The 19,910-nt window shown below is 38.4% G+C and overlaps 1 protein-coding gene across 3 annotated transcripts in view; it reads right to left on the bottom strand.

Moving 5' to 3' along the window:
* ZFPM2 (zinc finger protein, FOG family member 2) overlaps window positions 1–19,910 on the bottom strand; it is a 333,910-nt gene that overhangs the window by 289,579 nt on the left and 24,421 nt on the right. Inside the window, exon 1 of one of the 3 annotated variants that reach the window (XM_033155733.1) lies at window positions 2,898–3,044. The exons of the other annotated variants lie outside the window; for them this stretch is intronic. The gene's annotated coding sequence lies outside the window, so the exon portion shown is untranslated. Of the gene's footprint in view, window positions 1–2,897; window positions 3,045–19,910 lie in introns of those variants that run through there. 3 annotated transcript variants of the gene reach the window in all.

Genomic DNA, 19,910 nt, shown 5'->3' with positions numbered 1-19,910 from the left:
GCACCTTCTGTTTGGGACAGCTTCCTCATTTCAAGAGCACATTACTAAATGATTGTTTTAAAAAAAATCAAAAATTGTTCCTTGAATTCTAAACTACCAAACAACTTTTTAATCCATATCAGAAAATTTGATGGTCGTAGTTTGTGGAGGCAACCATTCCCATCCCCTAAATACAAAACTAGGTTTATGGCACTTTAATTCTACTTTAAAATAAGTATTTTTCAAGGTTTCTCTCCCTGTCTGTTACAGTTTATAAAGATGGCTAGACAAAACAACAGTGTAAAATAATCAGTTTTGTACCAAGAATAAGTAGAGCACGAGTTTACAACAATAAGAAATAACTTTAGCTGGATAGTAACCAAATTTGTTGTTCTTGGTTCTGTTCAGAATACCTGAATCCAGCAAGATATACCAAGCACATATTTCATAGATGATATTTGATTAGACAGGCAATCTGACTTCCGCTCTTACAAATCGGGTTCTACCATGAGTAAGAGCACGTGTTGCGGTCGGGACCTGGCAAGACGCTTCCCTGGCCTGTGGGGGAGGGGCCGGCAGCCGGCCTTAGCTGCTATAGGGTCAAGAGGTGTTGCTGGGCAAAGCTAGATGTAGCAATTTGTGATGGACAGCTCAGCGTCCTATATATTCCTCTGCACACAGGGTGATCTTCCTCTTGGCTGCGAGCTTCTGATCACCCATCCCTCCCCCCCCCTTTTCCTTAGGCCTCTGTGCTTGACCTTGCAACTGCCTGTCATGGGGTCGTCTGCTTTTGGGGCAGGGGCTCAGTAGGAATTTTTCCATCTGGCTGATTGGCTGTCCCATTTGGTTTTCGCCTACTGCAGTAGCAACTTGTCACAACTTGTAAGGTTGGTGGTTAGGCATTGGTTCCTGTGTGGATTGCTGGATTGGGCGGTACCCATATCCAGAATCATGATGATACTGGGAATTCCGTTAAAGGAATCCGGTGGCTCTTATGCTTTGTCCAAACCCCTGGTAGGGGTTAGGGCCGTAGCCGAGTCCCCGGGACCTCTGGGGAGAGGGAAGCGTTGTACCCCCCGCTCCTTAACTCTCCTCAGTTGCACTTTCCCAATCGCTGGTTCTAGGCCAGCCTCTGTCCTGGTAGGACAGTAGTCTGAACCAATGCCTACGCAACCACTCACCGAATTTGTATTTAAATAAAGTTGTGGCCTAAATTATTGCCAAAAACCCAAACAAAAATTATGTCTCCTGTGTCAATTCATTGGGGGGTGGCTTGAGGTCCTCGATACGCAATAGACACAACACTCTAATCCTGGAGCAGATAGAACAGCAATCACGGTCAACTCCAGGCTCGGTTATGGTGGGCAAATGTTGCTAAGTCTGTTGCAAGCTCATCTCCATTATTTTTAAATGTGTTGCCTGCACAGAAGTGGCAACTGCTTCTTTTTGGCATGTGTGCACACACATACTTTAGCTACTTGAAAGGCTTAGGTCCAGGCTATCTGAAGAACCATATTGTCCCATATCAACCAGCCTGGGCTCTGAGATCTGCCTTTTAATAGTGCTGTGTTCTTTCTACTATCTGTATATTAATAATTTGTTTTCATATTGTTTTAAATCTATTATAGTTGAATTTTTATTTTATATTATCATTTTTATGTTTTTCGCTTTCTGTATTTTACTTGTGTTGTTTTAATTTGTGTAAGCCACTTTGAGTCCCAGTTTGTGAAAAGACAGGATATAAATAAACATAATAGCAATAACAATAATAATCATGGGGTGGGGGGGGCAGTCCCAGGAAATACTGCCCAAGATTGTACAGTTTGAATCATCTGTGCCAGCTGCTGCCAACTGACAGCTTCTTTCCTTTCTAGCTCAGAGAAGCCCATCCCTTTGCCTAGTTTAGCAAGAGGGAGCAAGTGGACATTAGGAAAATCAGGCCCATGGATACTCACAAGGCCACCAGTTTGCATGTGGCTGGGGAGACAGGCTAGTTGGAACATGCGAGGGAGGAGCTTGGGGTTTAATCATCTGCAAAATCCCCCCTGATTCTCAGCCTTTAGCTCCCAAGTGGGAGCAGCAGGAAGAGAAGCATTTGTGTTCATGTTAGGCAGCCCATCCACCAATCTAGTTACTCACACAGCTGGCATGGCTCAATTGGCTCAGTCCCAGTAGGCAGTCCATAAAGCCTACTTGCTTCTTGTCTGTCCCTCTGGTCAGCACTACATGCCTGCTTACCTACACTATCCTATTCTAACAGCAGCAACAATAGAATTAATCTGTACAGCATCCATTCAGGTAGTAAGTAGTGTGAACTGATGTCCTACATCTCTCTGTGTGTCTATAGCCCATGTCTGCACATCATAGTGTGTGTATATGAGATAGAATATCGAGTACGGATTAGCCATTTTCTTCTTTTGTGAGAATGTGCATATGAAGGTAGAGAGTATGCACATGTCTGTCTGGAGATGCATGTGACAGAGGATAAAAGAGTATGAGTCTGATAGATGTGTATGTGAGAGAGATAGTGTTTATACTTGGAACAACTGAGACCTGCAACAAAACATTCCAGTATGGAGTGCTCCTGCTCAGGGTTCCAGCTAGACAGGCATGCCCTCCATTCCATTCCTCGCCCTTGGTTTTCCATGTTGTTTGGGGGATTTCTTGCCCCCTTAAGTAGGTTGTAGCACCTTAAATATGATCCGTACTTCTGCAGACCCTGATCTTTCCCTGATCTTTCTCTCTTGTGCATGCATGGTGCCATTTTGGCTACTTAAGGATTGGCACTTATCCCTGAACATTACTAACAGCAGAAATGATTATCTTCCAAATGAAAAATGAACTTCTCTTGATGCTGTTTTGCAGGGTTGACCTAAGACCCACAGCATTTTCAGTGAATCGCTGTACAGGATACTCACTTCAAACATACAATTTTAGCTCATTCTTCAGGTTGTATATTGCTGAGACTTCTTGCTACCCAGCAAAATTGATAATTTTCTATCATGGATTCAGTGGCTTGCTTTGGGTTAATCCCTTATCTGAGCCTTAGCATTCCTCAGCTGTAAAACAGAAACATAAATTAGTGGCTTGTGACCATGGCTTTTTGTAGTCCTCCTGCTGCATGTTAAGAGTTTAACATTAGAATCCCTGTTCTACAGTAACTATGAAAAGAATTTGTACTTTTACAGGTAAGGGCACCCTAGTACATGACTCACAATCATGATTGGCTGTGCCTGTGAATTGCTATTTTATTACTTGGTCCTTCCACAAACTGCCATTCTTTGACTGGTTCTACCCTCAAGCTGCCATTTTGTGACAGGCTTGAGTTGATGGGCATGTGTGTGTGTGTGTGTGTGTGTGTGTGTGTAGCAAGCATGAAATCTGTAAACTCCACTTTCTAAAGTGTATTCTAATGAATGATCTGCATCAAAAAATCTTTACTAATCGCTTGCACAGAATGTAATATATGAAATTGTCTCTGAACCACATTCTATTCCCTGCACTTCTGCTTTCCACTCATAATTTAGACAACTCCCATAATTAATTCTTAGAATGTAAATGTCTCATTCCTACTTGCCATGAATCATTTTTAAAATTGCCCTACTTCCTGGCCTACTAATTATTGCTTGTCTGAATTCCATTAGCCCCCCCCCCCACTTCCCTGCTTCCCCAATCAGACAAGTCACACTTTGAGACATCTTGTAACACAAAATTGAAAAACTGCACAAGGTAGATTTAGGATACAAAGTTATTTTTAAATACAGTTATTACCAGCAATTCATTTGCTGGAGGAATTGCATTTAATTAAGGATTATTATATCAAATGGCATTGCTCACCTATACATTCAAGAGAGCAAAATTTATTCCCAAAGCCTTGAAATAAAGTCTGATCTTGCAAAGATACACTTTATACAATGAAATAAAATCACCGCAATGCCAAGAAAATGGCAATATTCAGGGGTCAGCAAACTTTTTCAGCAGTCCACTGTCCCTCAGACCTTGTGGGGGGCCAGACTATATTGGGGGGGGGGGAATGAATGAATTCCTATGCCCCACAAATAACCCAGAGGTGTATTTTAAATAAAAGGACACATTCTACTCATGTAAAAACATGCTGATTCCCGGACTGTCCGTAGACCGGATTTAGAAGGCGATTGGGCCACATCCAGCCCCCGGGCCTTAGTTTGGGGACCCCTGGCAATGTTTATAACTGTTGCCTCATGAGCTTGTTTCACTAAAACTGGAGAAGACATAGATTCAAATTCCTGCTCAGCTGTGAAGCTTACTGGACAACCTTTGACTCGTCAGCACCTCCTGACTAACCTAACTGTTGAGGATAACATTTATTTAAATATTTGCTAGCTTGAGGAATTTATACCCCACTCTTCGGTAAAATATTCTGGGCCAATTACAAAATGTACAGTACAAAAAAATGAATTTTACACAGAAAATTGAAAATGTACAAAAATATACTAAAAACAGTAAAAATTACCAGAAGCAGCATAAAAACAACAAACCCAGCCAATATAAAAACATATCAAATTGAATTGAAAAGTCTGAAAAAAATAAGCCTAATTGCAAAGTGGCATCAGAATGGCAACTTTCCCTAGGGAAAGCACTCCACAACTAGAGTTCCACAACTGAGAATGTCATTCCCTGGTGTAGTGTGGTGTAGTGGTTAGTGTGTCAGATTAGGACCTGGGAGAACCAGGTTCAAACACCCATTCACTCATGAAGCTCACTGGGTGACCTGATCCAGTTACAGTAACTTCTCAAGTTACAGGTAGGTAGCCGTGTTGGTCTGCCATAGACAAAACAAAACAAAATCCTTCCAGTAGCACCTTAGAGACCAACTAAATTTGTTCTTGGTATAAGCTTTCGTGTGCATGCACACTTCTTCAGATGAAAGCTCATACCAAGAACAAACTTAGTTGGTCCCTAAGGTGATACTGGAAGGATTTTATTTTGTTTCTACTTCTCAAGGTAGTTGTGGAGATACAATGGAAAAGATAGAATCAAGTACAGCACCTTGACCTCCTTGGACAAAAGGGATGGGTGGTGGTACCTCAGTTGGCAAGGAAGGGCTTTTGATGACAGGGATCTTAAGAATCGTTCAGATACTCTGGTCCCAAGCCATGATGGGTTTAAAAGTCCAAAACAGCACTTTGAATTGAGCCCATACATAGTGAAGCCCATAAATGCCATCCTGAGTTACTAAGCAGGATACAATTATTAAGAGTTTAATGACCAATGTTATTTCCCCCTCAAGTGACAGAATATTCTTACATTCCTTTATTAAGACTAATGAAGAAAATACATAGAGGTTGGACCCAGAATAGGTCTTCTCAAGGAATGGAGAACTCTCATATATTGGCTCCTATTCCTCCTGTAACCCCCTGAACCCCAAGTTCTGGAGTGCTGTGAAAGCTTCTGGAATAACCTAAATTGCATTGCAGGATATTCTAAATCTAGGTCTCTGCCCCTTCTATTCATGGAAGGAAAGATTTGGTTCCAACTCACTGAAACCCTTGAAACACATTGTAAGTCCTGTCAAACTGCACATATTCCATTGTTTTCAGAGCTATATGTTGCATTATCTGAATAATTAAATCGATACAAGTGTTTTGGAAGAATAATGAAATTGCTAACTTTTGTGAGTTCAAGCATGCACCCTACAAAATTCCCATACTGTACTGCTGCTGTCTTCCCTGCTTGCACCAGCACAACCTTAAGAAATGCAGATATTCTAGATATGACAGGGAGATGATGTGAGACACCTGCCCTTCAATAAACTACCAACAGTGGTACAACTGATCAAAGCAACATTTCCAAGAGGAAGACACTGCATGTTTCTTCCATGTTTTTAGCTGTTTCTATTTGATCTGTAAGCTGCCTTGATTCCCATTCTGGGGGAAAGGTGGGCTAACTTCACCAACAGATACCAAGCAACTGCACCAACAGATACCAAGCAGCATGGCTATGTACTTAATCTCAGATGTCTTTAGGGCCTGGGAGACTGAGAAAAGTGGGAAGCCATCACTATGCCTCATAGTACAGCACAGTGATGGAACAGCCTTTGAACTACACATTCAAAATTTTATACTGGGAGTTCAAACAACAATCCCTTGTCCAACCTGTACATTCTGCTTATCTTTCAAAAGAGCCAATGCATTGGAGTAGACTGTGTTGTAGTTTGACCTGATATAGAACTATGTTCAAATTCCACTTCAGCCAGGAATACAGACTTGATAACTGCAAAATGGGAATAACAGTGACCGGAAAAACACATTTTTGTGATGATGAGTGTAGCATAAAGATCACAAAGCACACTGCAATTAAAAACTTTAAGTGGTATCTGATTGAGTCATACTCAAAGTAGACCCATTGAAATCAACCACCATAAGTTAGCCATTACTATCTTGATATTATTAAGTTCAACAGGTACTGTATACTCTGATGGGGCTGGTTAGGTGAATCCTGCAACCAGTATCTACATAGATCACTGTGGTCCTATACTGCCTGCAGTAACGTAACAACATCCTTGAAAAAATGTGCAATGTCAGCATGTGCTTATGAGATTGTTTTGCTACAAAAGTCAATCCTCCCTCCCTTACGCACCTCTGTATTGGTGTTGGACCATAAAAATGTACAAAATAGGATAACTATGAAAGTTTGCTTTTAGACAGCTAAAATAGTATTTAAGAAAAATTCTAACTTGAATGTATTTTTCACATTTTCTAAACTACAGCAATGGTATACATTAATGGTATTAACGTTGCAAAAAGTGAAAATAAATTACAATAAAAGCAAGGCATCTGTCATAAATGTACTTTTTTGCACACATTGATGGCGCTTGACTTACTTTTCATCACAGTAATGAAAATAATATTCAGGGAACTATATAAAAATACAGATGTTCAGTGCTCATACCTCAGCTGTACACGCCTACTGCAACTCTGCATCCTACTTACCAAGTATTCTGAGTTTAAAACAGAGCAGACTGCAGTTTTGATAACATCTGCTACAACAAATAACAAAAAAGAGTGTGAAGTCTGATGAATGTTTAAACAGAACATTTTTTATGGATCAGCTAAATCTTTTCTGCTTTTTAATTAAAAGTAAAGAAAATGGAACTTAATTATCCTGTAAAGATTAGCTTGTGGGCATCTTCCTGTAAATTACTTCTAATTGAAAGCAAATTGTCAAGTGACATTCAAAGTACTGTCCTTTAAAACACAGCTGTTCTATTGCTGATTTCAGTGCATTACTGTGCTTCCTTGTTACAATATAGCATATTTGAATATTTTAACAATTTTGCCGCATTTGTATAGATTTCCTTTTAGTGTATCTTAATCACATTTCCTCTTCCAAAATATAAAAAGAAACACTAGCATCCATATTTTACATCACTCTCATTTTAACATTCATGTATTGGAATTGCTACTGAAAGTTCACTTGGCTTAAAGCCTGCTACATCCAGAGGGGGAATGATCACCAGAATTAAATGACACAATCAACCCAAAACAATACACTTAAAGAAAGAAAAAGCAATTCCTTTATTTTTTTTATTGCTGGGTCAGAGTTTGCTGATACTTGCAAGATAACTACATTACACAAGTTCAAATGATGTTTGTAAACTAAAGTGCAGATGGAACCCCCTTTAAATACTGGTACTTCATCACATCTTCTGCAGAATAAAAATATATAAGGCGATTCTCCTTTTTACCAAATATATTTGGCAAAGATGAGATAGAATGAAAACTGAAAAGGGCAATGAACCTCAGTAAAAAGAATGAACAATAAATACCACACTTGATTAAGCATGTAAATCGTATATTTTCAGATGCCTTAAATGTATCAATTTTATTTAATTGGGCTGGTAGTTTATTTATTTATTGTGTTTATATCCCACTCTTCAACCTTGCAGGATTCTCAGAGCAACTAACAAATAAAAAGTTACTGATTAAGAAAATCAAAACACTGCAAAAATCAAGTCAAATAAACAACATAATAAATCATTCTGAAGCCATTTTTTAAAAAAAGAGTTTATAAAAGTACATGGATAATACTGTATCAGTCAAATGATCTGGGAGTTCTTAATGCGTTGAAGTGAAGTAGTGTGGACCTGATGACTGCCTGCAATGCATGCTCCATAGGAACTAATCAAACTTTTCTGAATGCAAAAGACTTATATATGAGTGAAAAATAAATTAAGAGATAGATAAGGACAGATCCCACCATGTTCTACAGGTATTACTTTTAAGTTCTCTTATCCCATCACATCACATCCAATCCGAGGCTCACTTTTGGGCTAGGAGAAGACAAATGCAACAAGGTAAGGTGCTGGAGAGGGGTCGGATTTTTCTCTCTGTGTTCATTTTGATATAAAATGCAGACCTTCCACCCCCACTTTACAGGCAAGCATGTGTTTTAATGAAGTGTATGGTTTGACCCTAAATGTAGGTGGCAGCATCACCTTAACCAATGTTGTTATAACTCAAGGACAAAGCTCTTCCACAAATCTCTAGTATTTTAAATGTCTCGCTTTTTTATTCTATACTGAGTTTGGTTGTTATTGTTTTATTGTCAATGTATACATTAATATTGTCTAATTTATTATTTTCTGTCTTGGTGTAAGTATTTATAAAGGGGCAGGGTATAAATCTTTCACATAAATAATCTTTCACATAGATAATTATAAATTATCTGCCAACATTTTAACCTTATTTTCTTGAACCGGCATGGGAACATAATCCAAACAAGACCAACCTTGAAGATTTTAAATAACAGGATGCTCAAATGACAATCAAGTCTCCTCTTTTGTAAACTATGGGAAACTGGGAACTGGAAAATTTAGTCAGCTATCGGTTAAAACATGCAGATGGTACTGGATTTTGGCCATTAGCTGCAATCTAGCAACCCAATCCTAAACACGATTGCTCAAAATTAATACTTTAAACTAAGTATTTCAGCCCTAGGTCACAGCGCTAAAAACACATAATATTGTGTAAGCCCCTTGAGCTCAATGGGACTGACTTCTGAGTAAATGTGTTTAGGACTGCATAGTTAATTCCCAATGAAGTTGATAGGATTTATGTGCACCTAGTTCTGTGGTGGATTGCAGAATTGTTATACACATGTTTTGTATAAGACAGACAAAACTATTTTATATTAATAGTAATTCACTTTGATAAGTCATTTAAAAAGCATTTGTTAAACGCCATTAATCAGCTCAGTTAGAATGTAACCTTAACCGAAAAGAACTGTTTTTGTTTTTTAATTAGATCCTCTTTGAAACTATGAGATTTCACTGTAATGGATAAGAATAAACCCCTTCTGCTTCCCTTGAGGGAACTTGTTTTATCGTGTGCATATAAACATTTTTTTTAAGGTGGAATGCATGCATATTTCAGTACTTCATACAAAATGTACAAGTCAGACTTCATAATCTAGATCAGTTTGGGGACTCATGTGGAGTCAAAGTAAGGGAGTCTGGGGCAGGGGCAAGACAGGACCAAAAGTAGCCACCCACTGATCTAGATATGGACAGTGTATCTTCTTCAGAGTTACTGAGGCCAGTGATGGGAACTGAGAAGGAAGAGACTGAACATGAAGTACAGGTATGAGTGCTCTGTTAAGTAAAGGGGAAAATGCCAGACTTCTAAGATAGGTCAATCTGGAGGCTCCAGACTGTCAGCCAATTGCATGGGTCAATGTTGTAAATCCTATTCCCTTTTCTGCCTAAAGAGGGTTTTAAGCACATAAAAGGTCATGACAAGACAGGTATCACAACTTGGGGATCATCCTTCCTTGCAATTCTAGTCTCCATCGTTTTAGGTAATGTGATGCGCAGTAGCACTGTGCTGGAAGGCTGTGTGTGTCTGTGCAAAAGCAAGCTTTGCGGGTTCACAAGCAGAGGTTATTAGTCTGAAAGACCAGATTTCTAGGCCTGGTCAATCTGAAGGCTGCAGAATGCCAGCCAATCACATAGGACAAGGTTGTGAATCCAATGGGTAAAATCTACCAGGATCCTGAACAAGTGGATACAATATGAAGTTGAAAGGCTGCGGTGAAGTGATCTAGGAGCTGGGAAAATCTGTTAGAAACAGCAAGAGGAAGAAGAACCTAAAGGAAGTATCCTGGTTTCTGTCAAAAGCGTGTGTTTTTCATCTGGAAACATACTGCTGTTCCATACTGCACTTTTCTAAGTACCAATACATGAAACCTTTTGAGCTGTTTTGCATGGGATGATCATATTCCTTATTTTAAATGCCAGTCTTCAAGACTAGCTGAGTAATTTCAGCTCTTCACAAAATAGCTTTTTTTTATTAGTGGCTTTATAAGGGCACAACTGTGTACCAGATAGCAGCTTAAACCAGCAGATTTTAAAGCCCCCGTTTGCATTACTTTTGGGTGTTAAAATGTTTTTTTTAAAAAACAATTTTTATTCTCAAACAAAACAAAAATATTTGAATCTGATTAAATGAGTCAGTAAATATTAAAACTAGAAATGTGTAGTATCTGTTGCTTAATTTCCTCAGACTTTGCTTCTCTACACTTAAATATATGTGGAGAGTTTGGAAAATATATCAGATTTCCTTTATTTTATGAATAACTTATGCACATGCAGACTTATTGCTGTTGGTTTCTCCCTCTTAAAAAGGAATTATGCAAGCTGGCACAAATTATATCAGTAGGGTGATACATGCATGGTCACTGGTTAACAGAAGGATGCACAGTCAACTATGCAGCAGACTGTATCTTGAGATTTAACTTGAGATCCCTTCCAAGTTTTATGACTATGTACATCTGACTAAGAGGAATGCAGTGCTGACAGACAAACATCCATATTCACATGTCTACTTGATGTGTATTCTGTCTCTCCCCCCCCCCCCCCACTTAGCTTGTACAAGAATATATGTATATATCCAATTTCTACCACCCCACTATGGAAAATAAATTGGCCAGAGTTGGACACAATGAAGATTTTGGGGAAATGCCAAAAGAATGATATTCACATCAGAAAATCAAACCGATTTCTGCCAGCAACTCAACTTGAAATGATGGGGGCTTAAAGTTTTAAAAGTAAACTTAAATTCAGGATACTCTTCCCTGAGCCTAGCCACTCCCAAATTTCTGTCTTTCCTTCTTCCTAAGGCCCTCCGAGTCCTTTGCAAAAGCTACTCTTAGGTGAGACTAAACAGATCAAAATCATATGTGGCAGGAATTTAGCTTTATAGGGATAATAACGCTGAACAGTTCCCATACTTCAGGAACATGGGGTTAGCAGCTCAAAATATGTACATGTGCCCATAAGAATAGCATAAATCAGGGCAGTCCAACTTTTCATACCAAGTGGGCCGCAAGAGTACTTCAACATGGAACCCGCGGACTGCACACATCGCATGTGGCCCTTGGGCCACTTGTTGGACTGTTGGACATAAATTAACAGCTGTCTTAAAGTCAACCTGTATGACTAAAAGGTAGTATCAAAGGACTATAAAGGTAAAGGGACCCCTGACCATTAGGTCCAGTTGTGTCCAACTCTGGGGTTGCGGCGCTCATCTCACATTACTTGCAGAGGGAGCTGGCGTACAGCTTCCAGGTCATGTGGCCAGCATGACTAAGCCGCTTCTGGCGAACCAGAGCAGTGCACGGAAACACCGTTTACCTTCCCGCTAGAGCGGTACCTATTTATCTACTTGCATTTTTGACATGCTTTCGAACTGCTAGGTGGGCAGGAGCTGGGACCGAGCAACGGGAACTCACCCCATCGCGGGGATTCGAACCGCCGACCTTCTGATCAGCAAGCCCTAGGCTCTGTGGTTTAACCCACAGCGCCACCCGCGTCCTAAATAATTCTTTAAACAGCAAATACCAAACCCATGGTTTTTTAAAATAAACAGACTTAATACATTATGAACATATGCAAGTTTAAGAAAACAAAACAAATAAGAGGAGAGTTATAAAAGCAATATTTCTAAAGCAACAAGCAAACAAAACTCCTAATGCTGAAAAACTGTTACATCAGAACTACAAAGTATACCAATGGTTGCCTAGTAGTTCACACAAACAACAGCCGAGATGGTAAACAGCTCCTAGCTTGTACTTCATCAGGCTAGTACTGTAGTGTAAAACTTCATAATTAAATGGAATAAAGTCCAAAGAAACTTTTGGTGTGCTCCCTTGGTGTGCCTTGGTGTGATTTTTATAGAAAGGTGGGCAAACAAGCCAGACTTGCTTTAACCCTTATTGTTACTTAGAAAAGGTGTTTTACCATATAAACTATAACTGAATCCTAAATTGGACATTAAAATAAGGCTGCAAACCTATTGTTATTCCCATTAAACTGAAAATGATTTACCGGTATTTCAGATAAGTTTTTCTCCATCTCTTGTAATACTAGAACTCAGTATCAACCAATGGATCAGAATGTTGGGTGATTCAGGACAGAAGAAAATAAGTATTTCTTCACATAACATTTACCAGTAGTTAAACTATGGAATTTACAACCATAAGAGGTAGTGAAAGATACCAAACTGGGTGCTTTTAAAAAGGATTAGCCAGTTACATAACAGATAAAGTGACCACTGGCTACTACCTCCAATATCAGAGACTGGGGGTCACAAATGGGAGAGTCCTATTGTCACAGGCATCTCAATGCATAACTGTGAAAACAGGATGCTGGAACAACTGAGTCTTTGGACTGATCCAGTAGAACTCTCTGTAAGATCTTATGAGAAGGCGGGGTAGGATCATTAATGTGAAATATAATTATCTCTCTTTCAGTCATACTTTCCCATCCTGAAATGGACTCCCTGCCAATTTTTAAAATAATGCCCCCACTGGCCATTTCGTCTACTGAACCAGGAAGCAGGCAACAGTGCAGAATAGAAAACAGCAAGAACACATTCTGCTCCAACTCTATAATATTTTAGACAGATCCTTAGTCCTTTCTGATCCTGTCTAACATTTAGGATATACATGTCATAGGGTGGCCACCTACAGATGGTGCATCTTTTGTAGTAAGATAATCACAGTATTTCAAAAGAAAATTTAGCTGTCAGTCCTAGAGCAGCATTTTTCTGATATGAAATGTATCAGAAAGCTACCCACCTGGCAGTATAAAGTGGTGTAGCCCAGGATCACTCTTAACATTTTATTGGCTGTTTTGGATGAACGAGAACACTATATCACTAATGTGTAAAACTGATATTCAAGGAAGACCAGCTGCTGCAAAGAAGCCTAACTGTAAACATCTAAGAAAGGCAATAACAAAATGCCAAAAGATGAATACCCTAACCGCAGCCCAGGTCATACATTTCAATAATCATCTTAAAGTGATGTGTCAGCAAAAGAAGCCTTATAGTAAACAGATAAACAGAACAACAGTAAGTAATCAAAATGAGAGACCCATTCACAGCAGGCTTCTGGAAAAGGGGAGTGAAGGCTGAATATGAAAATCAACTGAAGCTCAACCAGCATAAATATATACTGCATAGTGACCATTGCAATCTATGCACTAAAATAAAAGCCACAATTGTGACTGAGCAGAAATAACTTGTCATGCTAAAACTATTTTACAATATTACTTAGCACAGAGTTCTTTAACACTGAGAAAGCTTTTGTAAGAAATAACCAAATAATATTAGTCCTTCAAAGCAGAAAAATAAGCATTCCTTGTTAGCGTAAAACTTCATGGTTGCTTAGGACCACTTCCTGTGGGTTGGAACTGGTATACATACATACACATATTATAGTAGAGCTTTGGACTTTGGGGGGCTAATTTCCGGAAGTCAGATGAACAGCACCCTACATCATGGTACTTAGATGTTCCAAGACATCTTGATTCTCATAATTCTTTTTGCCAAAAATGGATACCAAACTAGTGCATACCTTCCATGATAACTAAAGATCAATAGTAATAGTAATGTCTCATTTTCTGTCCTGAACTAAATCAGAATAATCAAATACAGGCAAATTTGTATAACTAATAAAATAATAAATAATTTTCTTTTTTTCATAGTATGTTTTGCTATGTGCTTTCTCAATTATTCACACCTGTACAGATGCATCATCTAAAATTACCCTCCCTCAACATCTGATTCCCCCCTCCACCTTGAACTTCCATACTGAAATTCACTGGGATCTCATGTGCATAAAACTTGTGAGAGCGAAATAAACCCGTACTCCTGCAAAGTCAACAGCTGACTGCTCACTTGATGGCCATCCTACTGGTATCTTTCAAATATATGTCGACAAAGGCCCTGTGCCTTTTACATTAGAATTGTTAGCTCTTAGTCAAGAGTTTTTCATCTTGTTCTATTTTCAACAGACAGCTCATGAACAAAAACACACAAAGTAAAATGTGTGTTTTTTAATATGGAATGAGTTCTCATTTATAACCTTGTAAGTAATTTGTTAAAATTTATATTCCACTATTCCACCATGGAGCTTGTGACGGCTTGGGAAACGATCTCACACCTGGATACTTCTCAGGATCAGACTCCTTAGTCTCGGCACCTCATTCATGTCATGTGCCATCAGATTATTTTCTGAGTCTCAAATAACTATTAGGCTATATTATTATTGTCAGACAACAATGCTGTATTCACATTAGTGCCATTTACTCTATATTAATTCCATATTAAAATGCATTTTACTAAACAAATAGTATTTCATCGAGCAATTGTGCGCCAAGAAATTCAAGTACATTTAAGCCACAGAGACACACTCGAAGGTCTTTACATTTCTTCTTCTTGCACAACAGACAGTGCACTATAAATGAATTCTAAATCAGACACAATTGCCATTTATTTTCTTGGCCCCTGCACAATGTTGAGAGGACTGACAAAGCAAGCTTGTGCATGTTTCACCAAAAATAAGTTCTACTGCATTCAGTGGGGCTTAACCCCAGGTAAGTGTACACAGGGCTGCAGCCTGAGGTTGTATTTTGACTGCGGTTGCTTGGGGTCTAAGGTTAAATATCAACATTCTATCTAAAATCCAACAAGATCTAATAAGAATTCTAACCAAAAAGTGATCTTATGGAATAATCATAGAAAGAAATAATAGAAGCCAACGTATACCCTGTGCTTTAATAAGCCTAACAGTCATAACTTTATATAAACACCCTAATATACTGCTAAGTATTTCTCTGGGCTAAGGAAAAATAAACAGAAACCTACTTTTCACGGTAGCGCACCTTATGCACAACATAAAAAATTCCACAGCTGTTCTGTGAGCCATTAATGAATGCAAAACAGTTTGTGTTTTGCTACACCGCTACACCATGCTACCAGTATCTAATCTATTAATGAAAAGCATTTTCACGTACTCCAATATAAAATATGGTACATATGTTACATTTTTAAAATATAAACTGCACATGCATTCCTTGCATATATGAGCTACTATTGTGGTCAATGTATACAAAGTAATGAGCTACACAGATGTTCCCCTATTTTAACTTATAAAAGCCTGCCTGATGGGTTTCTTTCACAAATAATAGGGGAAAATATTTCTAGAATTCAAGCTCTTTGCTGCAGCATGAGTGTTCAGTTTTTAGATTAACCAACAGATGCACAAAGCAATCAGGTACAGCCATGGGGGAAATCCTTCTTGCCCTCTGCAAGGCCTGTTTACTGTCACAGATGGAATTCAAACGCAGATTTTTTAAATAAAGCATAGGTTGCCACCATTTTGTCAAAGTCTCGAGGCAGATGGGAAAAGTGGGACAGTAGAAAACTTCCATACTAAAAGCATTGTATCTGCACACTAAACCAGGCCAGTATCTACTCCCCAGAGCTATCTCTCTATCATGTGGCCTGAATATCCAGGATAATTTCAGTTAATAATCTCTCTTTTTTATGCACCCCTTTCAAAAGCAACTACTTTTCTTCCTTTTAACTTTACAATTACATGCAGCCAAAGAAAACAGACCATAAACTGAAATAAGACTTCCAGTTTAAAAGAACAAAAAGGATTGATTAGGAAGGATTTTTTAAAAAGAAAAATGTATTCAAAAATATGCCAGTTATTTCAACATAAGGCCACAACACTGTAATACTTAAGTGTCTGAGGAAGTAACTGTAATTGCACAAATGTTTTAAAAGAACTCTGTAAACAGCCATTTAATTAGCCAAGCCAAAAGCCAGAATTGAACTGAGCTTTTTGCTCAGGCTTGATCAGGTGCTTATTGACAATGTTTTCATGCATGAAGATGCTACTGAAATAGGCAATATAGAGGATTACTTACTGCATAAATAAGGAAAGTAAATAATACTATTGTTTATCATTTCAACAAAACTTTTAATTTGCAAAGTGCTTTTGCAATCTTCATTCTGTGTGATTTCACAACATGCTGTGAGGCAGGTTGCTGTTATTCCTGCACTCACTTATTAATACATGGGGGACAGCAGCGGACAGGAATTACAGTGGTGCCCCGCTAGACGAAAATAATTTGTTCTGCGAAAATTTTCGTCTAGCGGGTTTTTCGTCTTGCGGAGCGGCAATGACAGCAGCCTTCCGCTAGACGAATGCGTTCGTCTAGCGAGTTTTTCGTCTTGCGAGGCATTCGTCTAGCGGGGTACCACTGTACTTTACCAATTCAGTATGCTTTGCCAGCTTCTTCCTTACCTGGAGAAATCAGATCTAACCTCAGTTGTTCACACTCTATTCACTTTCATCATAGATTAATGGCCAGCATTGCAGGGGGTTGAACTAAGGGTACCTTCCAACTCTATGATTCCATGATTCTGTGAGGGGCTGTCTATGAAGAAAGTTTAGGTGCTTAAATTGGTTCAAATGCCATGGAAAGATGATGTCTGGGCTTAGCTGGTCAGTCACATTATTCCAAAAAAATTTATAGCTTTACTGGTGACCAATTCAAGGCACTGACTATAGCCTTTAAAGTCCTAAAAAGCCTGGTGACAAGGTATCTCATGTACTGTACTACTCTCTTTTATTTGACTTCATGTCTCCTCACCAGGAGACGTACAGGTGGTAGTGACAGACAAAAGTGTCTTTTAATTTGTGATATCAAAATTATGGAACAAACAGCTTTGTTTCAGCAAGTATTTTTTTATTTAAACCCTGCCATATGTGGTTTTTATGGTGTTTTACTGCTGTTGTTTCATTAATGTTTTAATGTTACGATTCTATATTGTTTTGTGATTTTTAAAAAAGATTTGTCATAGAAAGGCAGATTACAAATACATAAACAAACAAACAAACATTCTCATATTATTGATGGAGAATAGACAGTGGCAGATGTACCGTAATTTTCCCACAACGGTTGTAATGAGTTCATAGCGGGGTAAAATCTAAACCTTGATCTTCCACATAAAAATAAAACTTCCAGAACACTGGCTCTCAAAGAATAAATTAAAGGCCTACCTAATAAAATGCAGGAAGCAGGATCTATTTATTTATACTGAAACAGATACTAACCTTTTCCCTTTATGAATGACCATACACATTACGAAGAAGTTCACAACTGATATCTGTGCCTTTAAGGCATGAAGCTAGTGACTCTGCTGCAAAATCATTGTCAAAAAGGATGCCTTGCATTCATCACTCCATCAGGTTTGTTCAGGGCTCCAAGACACACTTCAGAGTTCAACACCGATCTGACTACTAGCATGATTTTTGGGTGCCTGTTTGCAGATGCAGCCGAGTTATCAATTCGAACAGACACACAATCCGGGTCCAATGTCACTTCTCCTCATTATGTTAATAGTTAATACATGCAAATGAAAACACTCTAGCAATTTGATTTCTTTGAAGATAGTTTGCATATTGTCTTAGCCATAATGACTGTACACTCCTCTCAGTCTCGATTTATGCAAGGCTAGTTTAGTTCATTTTTATCAGCTCAAGTTCATTTTGGCTGGTACTGGAATGCATGTGTGTTTTCTTTTTTACCTTTCACCTAATTACCATTCAGGTACCATAAGCAGATTTTTCATGCTATTGGTGTTTTTCTTAATTAAGAAACAAATGAATTCTCTCTAGCAAAAAAGATGGAACAACAGAATAAGATGCCAGAGGCTGATGTTCTGCTTCTTAATTGAAGCTGTTCCATTGTTAGGTGTCTGTTGTGAAAGGGCAGAAGTGTCATGAGTTTACCGAGAATGGTATATAAATAACAGCTATAAGCAGTAGCACTGAAGTTAAGAATGGAAAAGGAACATCAGCTTTTATAGGCACAGCATCTCCTGTTTTCAAAGACAAAAACTTATTGTAAACACACACACACTTCTTTATTTGCTAAAGGTTTCTGGTTCTTCTAATCCCAGCCCAGAGAGAAGTGTTTCATTTTCTTTTGTCTATTATCTGCATGATGCTTATGTGCTCATGGTGTTCAGCTCTGGAAGCAACCAGAGACCCCAGTGAGAAGAATTTCATCTCTGCTTTTCCATTCTTCCAGCAAAATATTTTTATTAATTTATCATTTTTAAAGAAATGTTTTGTTCCCCTTTTACTTTCTGCATGTATTTACTTGTTTGTGAACAAGTAAACTCAGTAAAGCATTTAATATTTTTCAGATACTCTGCAACAAGCCTATTCCCAGACTCATCTAGAGCTGTGGAAGTTGAAAACCTTTAGAGAACACTGTCTTATACTTATACTTCCATCGCACTGTTCATACTATCAAGCATGTCCCACCATTCCACAAATTGGGGGCCACTGCAGAAAAGCCCTGAACTTCGTTGAGTATGTTTATATTTAAATTATTATATAACGCATATAAACAATGGTCTATATTCAGCTTTATCTGATAACAGTAAGAAAACCAATATTTAAAAAACTTACAACTTAAACAGACTACAATGTTGCAAAATAGTACCCCACACAATACTAAACAATTTGAATGGCCTTAAAAAAATATATATCTTAAAAAAATACTGTATTAGCTGCAATCATGTTACTCAAATACCCATTTGAAAAATTATATAATTCACAATATGGAATGGGGCTGAACTGCATCATGAACCTTATTCCAATAATGAATGAACATGCTCCTATTTGTAAATAAATTACAGTGCTGTCTTCCCTATCTAACTCTGTTCACACTTGTAAGTTGAACTGGATATCTCATATTCCATACTCTCATGCGCCAATTACAGGCAACTCTCCATTTGCGTGGGAGTTGCGTTCTGAGGCACCCTGTGCATCGGTGGGGCACGCGTAACCTTGCCCTGTTCCACACCCTTCCGGGGCCAAAAACAGTGTGCGCACCAGCAGTCACACATGCCTCAAATGCACTGAAAAAGTTGCCTGTATCTAAAGAAGGCAAGGTGATCTTCTTCAACTTATGACTGATGTCCAACAATGAGGTGGTTAAGAAATGAGTCATCATTTCTACACTATCTGGTAAAACTATACCCATTTTATATCTTTATCATTAGGTCCAGTGGTAAATCACTACATGCTGAGTATTGTTAATGCAGAGGCACACAGAAAATCTGTCCACAGGTATATTATTTGAGAAGTGAAAGAAGAGATGCCTTGTTGTCTCAACTTTTTTGATTAACCTTTTGGCACATCCCCCTCGTTCTCATGCTCTGCCTGTAACTTAGCCTAGAATACTTCTATGTTTACCCCCTTCTTCCAATTCCCTACCCTTTATCTGTTGATTTCCATGTATTAAATTTTAGACTGTAAGCATCTAGGGGCAGAGACCTGTCTTCCTACAGTGTGTAAAGTGTCATGAACACTGATAGTACTATATGAATGAAAAAATAATCAACTTAGTGGGAAATTTGGTACTCAGTACCCAATTCCTTAATATAATAAATAATTCTTTTTATATTTAAGAAGTGCTACACGTTCATAACTGCCAACTGATGAGTCAGTGGCAAAATTCCCATTAATTTTAATGGATCTGGATGGCACCCAATAGTAATTAGCCACTAACATGACAGAAG

This window comes from Lacerta agilis, chromosome 7 (genome assembly GCF_009819535.1).
Source record: "Lacerta agilis isolate rLacAgi1 chromosome 7, rLacAgi1.pri, whole genome shotgun sequence".
NCBI lineage: Eukaryota > Metazoa > Chordata > Lepidosauria > Squamata > Lacertidae > Lacerta > Lacerta agilis.
The sequence above is the reverse complement of the archived record's forward strand: the minus strand, read 5'-3'. Positions and strand labels throughout refer to the sequence as shown.